The 14,173-nt window shown below is 40.1% G+C and overlaps 1 non-coding gene across 1 annotated transcript; it reads right to left on the bottom strand.

The window, feature by feature from the left end:
* Positions 1-3,599: 3,599 nt before the first annotated feature.
* LOC132815553 (small nucleolar RNA SNORD87) lies at positions 3,600-3,680 on the bottom strand. The gene has a single exon (XR_009644677.1). It is a non-coding gene; the product is annotated as a small nucleolar RNA SNORD87 (small nucleolar RNA).
* Between the last annotated feature and the right edge of the window lie 10,493 nt (positions 3,681-14,173).

Genomic DNA, 14,173 nt, shown 5'->3' on the forward strand with positions numbered 1-14,173 from the left:
TCATGATCTCTCCTAAATGTCCACCTTCCTTCCCGCCTATCCACTCCACCCATCACCATTACCCCCAACTCCAACCACTTATCCCCCTCCCATTTATCTCTCCACCCCCGAGGCTCCCAGTCTCATTCCTGATTAGATTCCCTACAGTGTGGAAACAGGCCCTCCGAAGAGTAACCCACCCAGACCCTCTGACTAATGCACCTAACACCATGGTTTAGTCAGGCCAATCCAAAGACCTGCATCTTTGGATTGTGGGAGGAAACCGGAGCACCTGGAGGAAACCCACGCAGACACAGACAGGTACCCAAGGCCGGAATTGAACCTGGGACCCTGATGCTGTGAGGCAGCAGTGCTAACCACTGAGCCACCGTGCCGCCCTGATGAAGGGATTTTGCCCGAACGTCGATTTTCCTGCTCCTCAGATGCTGCCTGACCTGCTGTGTTTTTTCAGCACCACACTCTCAACTCTAATCTCCAGCATCTGCAGTCCTCACTTTCGCCCAGGGTTGGAGCTGTGTCATTTATATAAATGTTGTGGATATGCATATAAAAAGAATGGTTAGGAAATTTGCAGATGACAACAAAGTTGAAGGTGGACAGACAGGGTAATGAAGGTGGCATTTGGTACTTGCCTTTACTGGTCAGTGCATTGAATTTAGGATGCCATGTTGCAGCTGTACCTGATATTGGTTTGGAATATTGTGTTCAGTTCTGGTCTCCTGCCATAGGAAAGATTGACACTTGAAAGGGTGCAGAAAAGATTTCAGGAGATTGCCAGGAATGCAGGGTTGAGCTATAGGGAAAGGCTGAACAGGCTGGGGCTGTTTTCCATTGAGCGTCGGAGGCTAAGGGGTGAGGCCAAAGCGTAACCCACCCAGACCTGGGTCTCCTCCATTGGAGAATGTGTAAACTCCACACACAGTCACCTGAGGCAAGAAGTGAACCCAGGTCTCTGGTGCTGTGAGGCAGCAGTGCTAACCACTGTGCCATGCCGCCTGTTCATGTAAACAACTGAAGTTTTAGCAAACAAAATTTTAACTCTGCTGGAAACTCAGAACAAGTAGATATCCACATGATTTTTATATCAGATGGGTAAACGGCAAAGGTAATCTTCACAGTTCCAGCTGCAATGTTCGCTAACTTCCAAAATTACATTGTTCATTAATCATATTTACCTGTCATAGACATTGAAAAATCAGTCTAACATTCATTCACACAGCTACCAGAATATGTAGTCATGGACATCACCTGTAATCATGAACAAACAAATATATATTCAAACATCTTCTAAATTTTTGATGCATCCAACCAGTTTTTATTGTAACATGCAACTGAAAAAATATTGACCATTTTCTTTGGGTTTCTACATTTCAGTTAACATGTTTAAGAAGGTTCTTTGATTGGATGAGAGTTTTGCTGACAAGGTCAGCATTTATTGCCGATCCCTTGAAAAGGGGATGGTGAGCCAACATTTTGAACTGCTGCAGTTTTATTGGGAGTAGGTAAATCAATATTATTAAAGGGAAAGGTGTTCCAGCATTTGGGCCCAGTGATAGCAAACGAATAGTAGTAATTATCCAAGAAAGGAAACATGTGTGATTTGCAGGGGAAATGCAGGTGGTGTGCTTTCATGCACCTAGTACACTTGTTCTTCTGGATGGTAGGGGTCATGGGGTTAGAACATGCTTTTGAGGATGGCGTGGCAAGCTGTCTTATGGCATGGATTGGTTCGAGTGAAGGGTCTGTTTCTATGCTATGTAGATTATAGGCACTATTGCCACTATAGACTAGTGGTGCAGGAAGTGAATGTTTAAGGTGGTGGGTGGTGCACCAATCAAATGGCTGTTTTGACATCAATGGTACCATGCTTCTTGAGTGCTCTCAGAGCTACACTCATCCAGGCTCTTCTCCCCAATATACAACAGAACCTTCAGGCACATGAATGCACCAAAATGAGGAACAGATAAATATTCTTTCCTTCCTGTTGGAAAAGCTGATTAATAGATTCTGACTTTAGTTACAATAATAATCCACTGTATTAGCCTAAATCAGAAACTACTCATCAAATAACCTCTGGACTGTATAAAACTAAATAATATACAACATGGTTACCGCAAAATAATCTCACCTAATTGAAAGGTGAGGTTTTTAAAATTATCATTGAACCTCTACAGTGTGGAAGCAAGCCATTCAGCCCGTTGAGTGCACACCAACCTGCTGAACAGCATCCTACCCAGACCCACGCCCTTACCCTAACTTTGCATTTCAGATGGCTAATTCATGTAATTTATGCATCCCTGGACACTATGGGCAATTTAGCATGGCCAAACCACCTAATCTGCACATCTGTGGACTGTGGGAGGAAACCGGGGCACTCTGAGGAAATCCATGTAGACACGGAAATCCATGTATAAACTCTACACACTCATCTGAGGGTGGAATCGTATCTGGGGTCACTATGATGCAGCAGTGCTAATCACTTCTTTCTTCTAGTAATCACATCCTATTTCGGATCAATATTTCCACTTCCTAGGCTGGACCTTTGATACTACGCACTGGGGGGAGCATTTCACATACCAATGCAGTGACATCATTATCAGCAACATCCTGCCTGGCAGGATTAGGCAATTGGTTCCCTAACATAAAATGCAAATATGGCAATATTTGGGAAAAATAACAGTGCAGTGAAATTATATTTTAAAAATAAAGTAGTGAGAAACCAATAACAAACAAAACATGGGACAAATCCAGATTGAAATTCCAGTTGGTATGGGCCAAGAGGGATCTCAAGTCCCTGTGGCTCTCAATGCATAATGTTACAATAAGTTGGTAAAAATCAATATAAAGTATCTTTATATGACATTGTTTTAGATATCACTTCTATTATCGACAAATGGCGAAATTATTCAGTATTCTTTCATTGTCATCAAATCTGGAACTCTGGTCCAAAACAACAAGGTTTTATTCGCTTAAAAAGTTTCATAGTTAACACAGTCACTTGGTTGTACTGTTACAAGAGGAAGAACCAATGTTCAACCAAAATACTCAATAAATCAAAAGAAAAAACAATTAAACTTGATAGCTGACATTCCGGCAAAAATTGCAGTGTTAAAACAGCCAGGTGCTGTATTAGTGGCGTGTATCAGTCTGGGGGGAGAGACTACACAAGCAATGAGGGCCAGTGTGGTTCATTTGCACGTGCAAAGATGTCCTTGGTGCCTGTCTGTTTGTGTTATTGTTTCTAAAAAGCTAACACTTCAATAGATCTATTTATTTCTCAAATAAATATGTATGTTTCATTCTTTTTCTTAAGCTCTGCCCGAAGGCAGGTCTGACCCACATCCACAACGTGTACCACAGATAGGCCAAGGCGACAGGTTTTAAACCTACGGGCAGCTGGAAAAGGGGCTGAGTCTCATGCTGTTAGCACCAATCTGATTCACTCTTACAATCCAATCTACTGAGCCAACCAGACGTCCAAGGAGTCCAAATGCATTCCATGCTACACGTATGTAATTTGAATGTATTAATGATGATTTACTTCAAAAGTTGTATCTTTTGTTCTAAAAGATATATTGTGAGATACAGAATATTTTGATGCTGGAAACTCAGAATTAATAAGATATCTTCATTATATTGTCAGATGGGTAAACGGCAATTGAATTCATCATCGTTCCAGCAATAATCCAATCCAAATTAAATGTAGACTCTTTTTGTAAATTACATGTAATTAAATGATGTTACATGTTACATGTAATCTTTAAACAAAGTACTTTTCAAAGCTACCTGACAACTTAAAAAGGATTCTTTCTTTTGCAGGTCCTACGAGTTATAATAATTAATACATATACAATTTTACCTTCTTCCTATTCAAAGCACCGCTGCTGTGGAAAAGGTCATTCCAATCTTCTGTAAATTTTCATCAGTTGTAATTTCCAAATAGTGTGCTGACATCGGATAAAGATATTTGTCATCTGTAATAGTTTATAACAGCATAAAAGTTAATAAAATCATGACTTTAAGCTTTCAGGTTCAAACAAACTGTGCAGCCAAAACAATAAATTGATCTCTTAAGAAGTGATGCACATGTTCTGTATTTCCAGAATGTTCTGCTTTTATTTCATAGTTTTACTTGCTATTCCAACTCAACATCAATGACAGTTAGTCTTCATTGCCAATTATGCCTGTGAATATTTTGTACAAGGCCAGGAAATTTTAATAAAATGGCTACAATGGACATGTATTGATTATCAATTTAAACTTGTGCAGCAAAGTGGTTCAGGAAAAAAATTCAAACAGTTCTATACATTAGAATTGTGCAAAAAAGAGCATATGTTTTTATTAAAGTTGTTACTGCTCATGTTTTTCAAAGCATATACATTAAAACTGTAGGTTGCACTGAGTAATCACAGGACACAGCTGAGAAGATCATTTTTAGCAGTTTGGTCTGTGCGTACAAAAATTGCTGAACCTATACTTCATTTTCAGACACTGCTTTTATTTTATGGCTTTGAAATGAAGTTTCATCCAGTTAAGTATAAAGTACTCAACATTGGACAGAAAAAAAAGTGGGCAATAAAAATATACCAGAAACAAGTTGAAAAAAACCTGGAGGGCAGGGGCGGGGGTAGGAGGGCGCTTAGATTAAATGTTCTTTATATGCAATAATTGCAGACCAGCACAATAAAACTCTTAAGAATGTTAATATTAAAATGCATTATGAACAATGTTCTGGTCAAGTTGTGTTTTGAGTGCTACACAAACGTTTAGTCATATTCTAGCACTGGGAAGTAGCATTGCACAAACAGTCATGGAGCTGGTCTCTCATGTTTTACAAATTATAAAGAATACTGGACAGACATGGAGATTTTCAGTCCTGAAATAAAAGATATCATTTATTGTAGTGATATAAGATAATGAAGGATACAGACAAGTTAAATGTGGAATATTACCTTAACAGAAACAGAAGTTCAAACATGTAAAGGTACATACTTGGGAACATCTTTCTTCTACAAGGTAATTCACATTCAAGTAAAGATGGTTAAAATACAATGATATTTATCAAAAGTCAAGCACAATTAAGAAATTATGAATGGAAGGTGATTTATTTAAAGTGATATTCATTATAACCAAATAATAGAAAACCTAACTGGTACCATGACATATGCAAATGTATTGAAAGATTAATAACCAACGTGCAAAGGTTATGGCTTCACTGCATGATAACAGTAGTCCCAATACAACCAGAGTCGCATTTTCACTGCAAGTTCATTTCAAGACTTTGACCCACACAAAATTTATGATACCACAGAGACAGCTAAACAAAAGACTAAACAGAATTAAATCTCCGACCACCAGCATTCTCTCTACTGTTTCTTTGGAGAACAGGGGCATGGTCAGGTCCACTGGACAGCTCTAACCATGATGCCCCTGTGGCAAGGGCCAATTTATCATCTAAATTAGAGCATACAGCTGCTAACATGATTTATGATGACACTTGCACTAGCTAGTCTAAGAAACAACACATTTTTGTGTTACTCAATTTATCATTTATGGACATTTCAAAAGTTATAGACTCAATTTTGTTATTAATGTACAATACTTAACAGAAATGATTTTAAGATTTTGTGCAAAATAATTTTCTTAAGCGGGATGACAACTAATTCAGCAAGTGGACACTAATTATTTTCTTAAAATGAAATTGTTGGTTTCTTAAACAGGAAGACTCATTTCATTTAGATACATATGTTTCCATGTTTATTTCACATCAGAGTATGGTGCACTTTTTATTTCTACTAAAATCACTAAAAGCAGTGATGGAGGTTAATAAGGCTATTAAAAAAAGCAGAGGACCAGGAAACAAAGCATTGAGAAGGACAAAACTGAAAAGCAGAAAAGTTACATCAAACTTGTACAAAACCTTGGATAGATCAAAGTTGGAGCATTTTTAAAACTTCTGATCTCAATGTTTGATAAAGATAAAATGGCAGAAATAGACTCACCGGAATGTATCAAAATTGAAGTGTTATACAGTACATTCCAGAAAATACTTAAAGTTGGAGCTCATTTCTACAGATAAGAAAGTGACTTGACTTGAGTTCACAAAATAAATGTAGAAAAAAAAGGTTCAACTTGTGGGCAATACACAATTTGGTACAATATATAACAGTAATTAATAATTCAGCAAAAATTCAGAAGAAACTTCTTTACTGAGTGAGTGATTGGAGTGTGGGAAACAGCCCCAGACTTTTCAGCCTCTCCTATAACTCAAACCCTCCAAGCCCTGCAACATCCTTATAAATCTTTTGAGCCCTTTTCAATTTTTCTATAGGACGGAGACCATACTTCCACATAATATTCCTAAACTGGCTTAACCAATGATCAGAAGTTTGCTAAAATAGTAATTATAAGTGCTTTAAAGGAATAAAGAGGGGTACAAAGTCAGAGGTTTAGACAGCAAATTTCCATTCTAAGGGCATTGACAGCTGACACCACAACCACCAAAGAGACACTTAAGTCAGAAGGAGAGAAGTGCTGAAAGCTCAGAAGATTGTTGAGGGTCAGTAGGAAATTACAGAGAAAAGGAGAGATGAAGCCATGGAGGTTGTACATAACTGGCAGCCAGTGAGCAGACTGACGATGAATAAATAGGGTTCAGTACAAGTTAATGTGGGCAGCAAATATTTGGGTTGATTTCAACATAACCAAGGATAAACCAGGAACCGCTGGCCAGCAGTACATTGGAAAAAGCCCTGAATAAATACATGCATGAGATTTTCAAAGGTAGAGGAGTTGAGACAAGATGAAGTGTGGCAATGTATTGCAGGTATTGGATGAAGGTTATCCTATCTCAGGAGGGCATATTTACTAATACTGTAAATTGTAACCTTGTCCTTATACTTACTTTATTCTGACATAAATAATTGGCTCAGTTATATAATTTTTGAGATGAGAGACAAATACATGTTCATGATTCCACACTCCCTGACTGGAAGAATTCCTTTGTGTTGCAAATATTTTCAGTATATTCTACTTGCTCCATGATTGGAAAATGTTTTGTAGTCATTTAGAAAATATGTTTTGAATGTCCTTTATTGCTGGACAAACTTCATGGAATACATGGATTATATCTTAGAAGTCAATCACAAAATTCATAAATTTTTCAGACACAGGGAATAAAACATCTGCAGACTTGTTGAGGAGACAGGGAAGCCATTATTAACTCACTGTTAAGGAGAACAATCTCAGATCCAGTATTTATGAAGGAAATGATTATACTTTGAAAATACTAAGTGGTTGCAAAGAGGAATAGAAGTTTTATGTAAGCTATATTTCTTTGCATAATTTTCCAATAGTTCTAACCTTTGTTTCCTTTTGATATTCAGTTTCTTCTCTCAAACATATTGCTTATTGGACTACTACCTGCAGTATAGAGATTACAAAGAGGGCTCAGTAATATTAATTAATCTAAACAAAAAAAGGTTTTTAAATCCTCTTGACACAGCATTACAATGTCAGACACTGTGGTCTGAAATAACACTTTGGTCACAAAGAATAAAGGCTTACTTATTCAAATATTTAAACCTGTCTAAATTAAACACTCAATAGAGTAACAGTTGACAACTCTGACAATTTCAAGCAACCTTTTAAATGAGTAGAACTATGATTAAAACATAACTGCGAGTATCTGTAAGACAGACAAATGCCAAATAAATGTCAAAAGGGACAACTTAGAAAGGAAAGAGAGATACAGAATCGTTTAGAGACGGAATACCAGAGCTTTGACCTAAACAGATGAAGATCTAGCAGGCAATACCAAAGCGATGAAAATCAAAGCTGTACAAGTAGTCAGAGCACATATTTCAGGGTGTTGTAAAGTTGGTGGTGATGATTGATGTCATATGTTGTGAAATCAATCATTACCAGCTAATGACTGGGGTAGAGTTTTGCCTCTAATCCTTCTTTCTATTCTTTTAAACATAACAAAAATGGCTAGAAAGTCCCTGATGGTACACTGGAACCTGGTGGGAATTGAACCTGGGTTTCCTGGCTCAGAGGTAGGAACACTACCACATTACCACAAGAACCCTCGACTGGCTTAAACTGTTTGGTTAACAGTGTTAGAGGATGAACCACTAATGAGTCTTAACAAGAAGGGGTATATGTTTTAACAACATGATGTAGCTTACTGCATGACAGCAATAGGTACAAACTACATCAATTAGACTTAATTACTAAGAATAGTCAGGGGTGACATATCTGATTCCATTGGATATTGAAACAAATTCCTCTTTTATTTGCACATATTTGTGTCATCACCAGATTGGAGCCTAAAAACGTATCCAACATAAACTTTTTCAGAATCATTGCCTCATCAAACAACGGAAAGAAGCAAGGCTAAGGAGCAGTTTGAAACAAAGTTGAGCACATTTTTTAAACTTTAAGCATTGACTTGGAACCAGTACAGACCAATGAGCATAGGAGTGACGAATGAATGTGACATGGCACAAGATAGAACATGAGCAGAGTTATTCTTGCCCACCCTCTGACAAACCCTTCTCCCGCCTCCAACACACCCCATCCACCTGGACACCCCGTGCTGGCCTCTTACCTGCCCTTGATCGCTTCATAGCCAACTGCCGCCGCAACATTAACCGCCTCAACCTCTCCACCCCTCCAACCTCTCACCCTTGGAACGTGCAGCTCTCCACTCCCTCCGTTCCAACCCCCAACCTCACTATCAAACCGGCAGACAAGGGAGGCATGGTGGTAGTTTGACACACCGATCTTTACACCGCTGAGGCTAAACGCCAGCTCACAGACAACTCCTCCTACTGCCCCCTTGACCATGACCCCACCTCCCACAACAAAACTATCATCTCACAGACCATCCATAACCTCATTTCCTCAGGGGATCTCCCATCCACCGCTTCCAACCTCAGTCCCACAACCCCGCACCGCCTGTTTCGACCTCCTGCCCAAAATCCACAAACCTAACTGCCCCGGCCGACCCATTGTCTCAGCCTGCTCCTGCCCCACCGAACTCATCTCTGTCTCAACACAGTCCTGTCCCCCTAAGTCCAAGAACTCCCCACCGATATTTGGGACACCACCCACGCCCTCCATCTCCTCCATGATTTCGCTTCCCCAACGCCTTATCTTCACAACGAAACATCCAGTCCCTGTACACCTCCATCCCCCATCACGAAGGACTCAAAGCCCTCCATTTCTTACTTTCCTGCCGCACCAACCAGTACCCTTCCATTGACACCCTCCTTCGACTGACTGAACTGGTCCTCACTCTGAACAACTTCCCTTTCCAATCCTCCCACTTCCTCCAAACCAAAGGAGTAGCCATGGGCCCCCGCATAGACCCCAGCTATGCCTGCCTCTTCGTAGCTACACTGGCACCACCACCCACCTTTTCCTCCGCTACATCGATGACTGTATCGGCGCTGCCTCGTGCTCCCACGAGGAGGTTGAACATTTCCTCCAATTTACTAACAACTTCCGCCCGACCTCAAATTTACCTGGACCGTCTCAGACTCCTCCCTCCCCTTCCTAGACCTCTCCATTTCTATCTCGAGCAACCGAATCAACACAGACATTTACTATAAACCGACCGACTCCCACACCTACCTAGACTAAACCTCCTCCCACCCTGCCCCCTGTAAAAACGCCATCCCATATTCCCAATTCCTTCATCTCAGCTGCATCTGCTCCCAGGAGGCCCAGTTCCAATACCGCACAGCCCAGATGGCCTCCTTCTTCAAAGACCGCAATTTCCCCCCCAGGCGTGGTCGACGATGCTCTCCACCGCACCTCCTCCACTTCCCGCTCCTCTGCCCTTGAGCCCCGCTCCTCCAATCGCCACCAGGACAGAACCCCACTGGTCCTCACCTACCAACCTCCATATACATCGTATCATCCATCGTCATTTCTGCCACCTCCAATCAGACCCCACCACCAGGGATATATTTCCCTCCCCTATCAGCGTTCCAAAAAGACCACTCCCTCCGTGACTCCCTTGTCAGGTCCACACCCTCACCAACCCAACCTCCACTCCCGGCACCTTCCCCTGCTAACGCAAGAAATGCAAAACTTGCGCCCACACCTCCACCCTTACTTCCCTCCAAGGCCCCAATGGATCCTTCCATATCCGACACAAATTCACCTGCATCTCCACACACATCATTTACTGCACCCGATGTGGCCTCCTCTATATTGGGGAGACAGGCCGCCTACTTGCGGAACATTTCAGAGGACACCTCTGGGACACCCGAACCAACCAACCAACCCAACCACCACTTCAACTCCCCCTCCCACTCCACCGAGGACATGCAGGTCCTTGGACTCCTCCATCGCCAGACCATAGCAACACGACGGCTGGAGGAAGAGTGCCTCATCTTCCGCCTAGGAACCCTCCAACCACAAGAGATGAACTCAGATTTCTCCAGTTTCCTCATTTCCCCTCTCCCCACCTTGTCTCAGTCTCAACCCTCGAACTCAGCACCACGTTCCTAACCTGTAATCTTCTTCCTGACCTCTCCGCCCCCACCCCCACTCCGGCCTATCACCCTCATCATATCACCATCACCTTAACTTCCTTCCACCTATCGCATTTCCTACACCCCTCCCCCAAGTCCCTCCTCCCTACCTTTTATCTTAGCCTGCTTGGCACACTTTCCTCATTCCTGAAGAAGGACTCATGCCCAAAGCATAGATTCTCCTGCTCCTTGGATGCCGCCTGACCTGCTGCGCTTTTTCAGCAACAGATTTTCAGCTCTGATCTCCAGCATCTGCAGTCCTCACTTTCTCCTAGAGTTTGGATAAGCTCAAGTTTATATAAAGCGTAAAAGTGAGAGACCAGCCAGGAGAAGTTGGAATTGTTGGGTCTAGTGGGAACAAAGGCCCGATAGTACCTTATATTAAAGGCAGAAAAACGCCCAAGACATTCACAGAAGTATTTCAGATACAGAAGGGGTCATCTAAATCTAATGATAGGTTTAGATTAGAAAAATGCTTAGTTGAAAGCTTCAATGAGAGTTTAAACAAGGTTAAAAATCACCAGTTTGTACACCCCAGTCCAACACTGGCATCTCCAAATCATGGTTTAAGCAAGGATACAGAAATGGAGAGTGGTTTATGGAACGGATTCAATTAAGGTCTACATGGTTGATGTGCAACCATCCATGATGGGCAAAAAGAAGGTTCAGAATTTAGAGCAAAGCAGATCGGGCTAGGGCTAGGTTATATGTTTGGAGTAGGTTACAGAAAGTTTAGAAGATAAAGCATGAAGGGATCTAAACACAATGTTGAGAATTTTGATTCAGCAGTCAACAGCTAATATAGGCTAGCAGGCACAGATGTTTTGGGTGAGCAGACATGATATAAGTTTAGGTATCTGAATGAGCTCATACATTCAGATAGGAGGAAAAAGGCAGAATATTTTCTGCTTCCCTCATCAAGAACTTATTGTTTTGCTTAAAGATCCTTCTCCTTGAGTGACCAGCACATTTAAAGTTGTATTTTCAATTTGATGTTCCAGTTTTTCTTCATTTTGTGTCTGTCTCACCTCCACCTCCTTGTGCATCACTCAAACCATTTACATAACCTTAATTTTGTCTTTGATTTTCATTTCAATCATTATTTTATAAGCCTATAAACCAATATTAAATCACATCTGTTTCACTTTAAGACAGCTGATTAAAAGATTTAATTGAGCTCTAAGTTACAAAGGGCTTTTACAAAGTAAACAGAAAATAACTAGTTCATTGAGCAATGCAACCGTAGCACAGCATAAGTTTTACAGCATTAAAAGAATAATGCAAGAAAATTTTAAGTAGCTCATTTCGTCAGAAAGAATAAAAAAAATGTAAATGCAAAGTTAAAAATCACAACACCAGGTTATAGTCCAACAGGTTTAATTGGAAGCACACTGGCTTTCGGAGCGACGCTCCTTCATCAGGTTATAGTGAAGGGCTCGACCGTAACACAGAATTTATAGCAAAAATTTGCAGTGTGATGTAACTGAAATTATACATAGACAATCAATTTTTCAATGTATAATTTCAGTTACATCACACTGCAATTTTTTGCTATAAATTCTGTGTTACGATCGAGCCCTCCATTATCACCTGATGAAGGAGCGTCGTTCCAAAAGCTAGTGTGCTTCCAATTAAACCTGTTGGACTATAACCTGGTGTTGTGTGATTTTTAACTTTGTACACCCCAGTCCAACACCGGCATCTCCAAATTATGTAAATGCAGAATGACTGCAGAATTCTAGGGTCCTGAGGAATCTAGATGTGCCGGTGCATGATTTACAATTAGTACAGAAATAATTATGAAGACTAATAGAATATCATAAGAGGAACTAAACATGGAAATATTGAAATTAAGAACAGGAGTAAATCATTCGTCCTTTGAGCCTGCTCCACCATTCAATATGATCATAACTATCATGCAACTCAGTACCCTTTTCCCACCTTCACCCCATACCTTCTAATTTCTTTAATCACAAGAACTATATCTATCGCCTTCCTGAAAATTTTCAGTGTTTTGGCTTCAACCACTCTCTGCAGAAGAGAATTCCGCTCACCACTCTCGAGATGAAAAGATTTCTTCTCATTTTTGTCGTAAATGGCCTACCCATATCCTTAGACTGAGAATTCTGGTTCCGGATTCCACAGACTCTTTGACGGTATTGATGAAACGATGCCAACTCTTGTGGGGGAGTCCAGAACTAGGGGCCACTCTTCAAATTAGGGATTGTTCTTTTAGGACAGAGATGAAGAGAATTTTTTTGGGAAGTTGTGTGACTTTGGAACTCTGCCTCAGAGTCATTAAAACAGAGGTTCTTGGGAATTGAAGGTTATCAGAGGAGTAAATGGGAATGTGGGATTTAATAACTCACAGATCAGCCATGATCTATTGTATTGGTTGAGCAGGCTCGAGGGACTCAATTATACATATTTTGCTCCTTATGGTTGAAATGTCCTATATGGGACTTTATCAGAAGTCTTCAGAAAATTCAAATACATCCCATCCATTGGTTCTCCCTCATCAGCTGTACAAGTAATATCCTCAAAAAACTCCAATTTGTCAAACATAATTTCCTTTTCATAAATCCATCTTGACTCTGCCTAACTTTACCATTCCTTTCCAAATGTCCATTTACTATATCCCTTATAAATATCTTTCAAACATTCTCCCTGCTACTGATGTTAAACTAACAGGTCTGTAGCTCACATATCTCCATTCTCTCTCCTTCCTTATTCAATAGTGGGGTTATATTCGCGATTTCTAGACTGCAGGAACTTTTTCAGAATCCACACAATTTTGAAAGATAGCCACCAATACATCCACGATTTCTCCAGCCCTCTCCAACAGCTCATTTGATACAAGGGATTTATCAACCTTAAAATACTACTTCTTTGATAATACTAATCTTATTTTATTTTCCTCCATTTCACAAATCCCTTGATCATCCATTAATCAATATTCAGTTCCATTAGTTTCTGATGTACTACAATCCTAATAATGGTTTCTTTCCATTTTTGAATCTTGGTAGTCTCTTGGTTCTTTAGTATTCCTGGAAGATTTTTAAATTTTCCTCAGTGAAGACAAGCTCAAAAAAAATGTTTAATTATTATAAAAATTCTCCTTCTCTGCCTATAGTGGGCCACATTTGTCTTTGCTTTCTTTCCTTTTTTACATACCTGTAGAAGAGTTTGCAATCCATTTTTGTTTCTTGCTAGTTTACTTTCAGATTCCATATTCTTTCTTCTTCAAACTTGACATTTTGCTGAAATTATAAAAATGCTCCAAATTCCTCATGTTTACTAACTTTTTTGACAACTTTATAAGCCTTTTCCTTTGAACTGTGGAGAGAAAGTGTTAACTTTGAGTTCCATGACCTAACTGGTTTTGGCTTATTGTCAGTTGAGTTGACAAGTGTGTACAACATTTGTCAATGAGAAATTTGCTTGATAAAGCCTTGATAGTTCAATATGTAGTTTATGTCAGTCTTTTGGGAACAGGAAATAAATTCTCAAATCCTAAATCAATGAGTGAGCACAACTTTCAAAATATGTTAACACACAAAATGCCAGCTGGGAATACAGTACTGGTTTCCTCATCAAGAATGTTGACAATGGAAAATTCCATAGAT

The sequence above is a fragment of the Hemiscyllium ocellatum genome, chromosome 4 (assembly GCF_020745735.1).
Source record: "Hemiscyllium ocellatum isolate sHemOce1 chromosome 4, sHemOce1.pat.X.cur, whole genome shotgun sequence".
In the NCBI taxonomy this organism is placed as follows: domain Eukaryota; kingdom Metazoa; phylum Chordata; class Chondrichthyes; order Orectolobiformes; family Hemiscylliidae; genus Hemiscyllium; species Hemiscyllium ocellatum.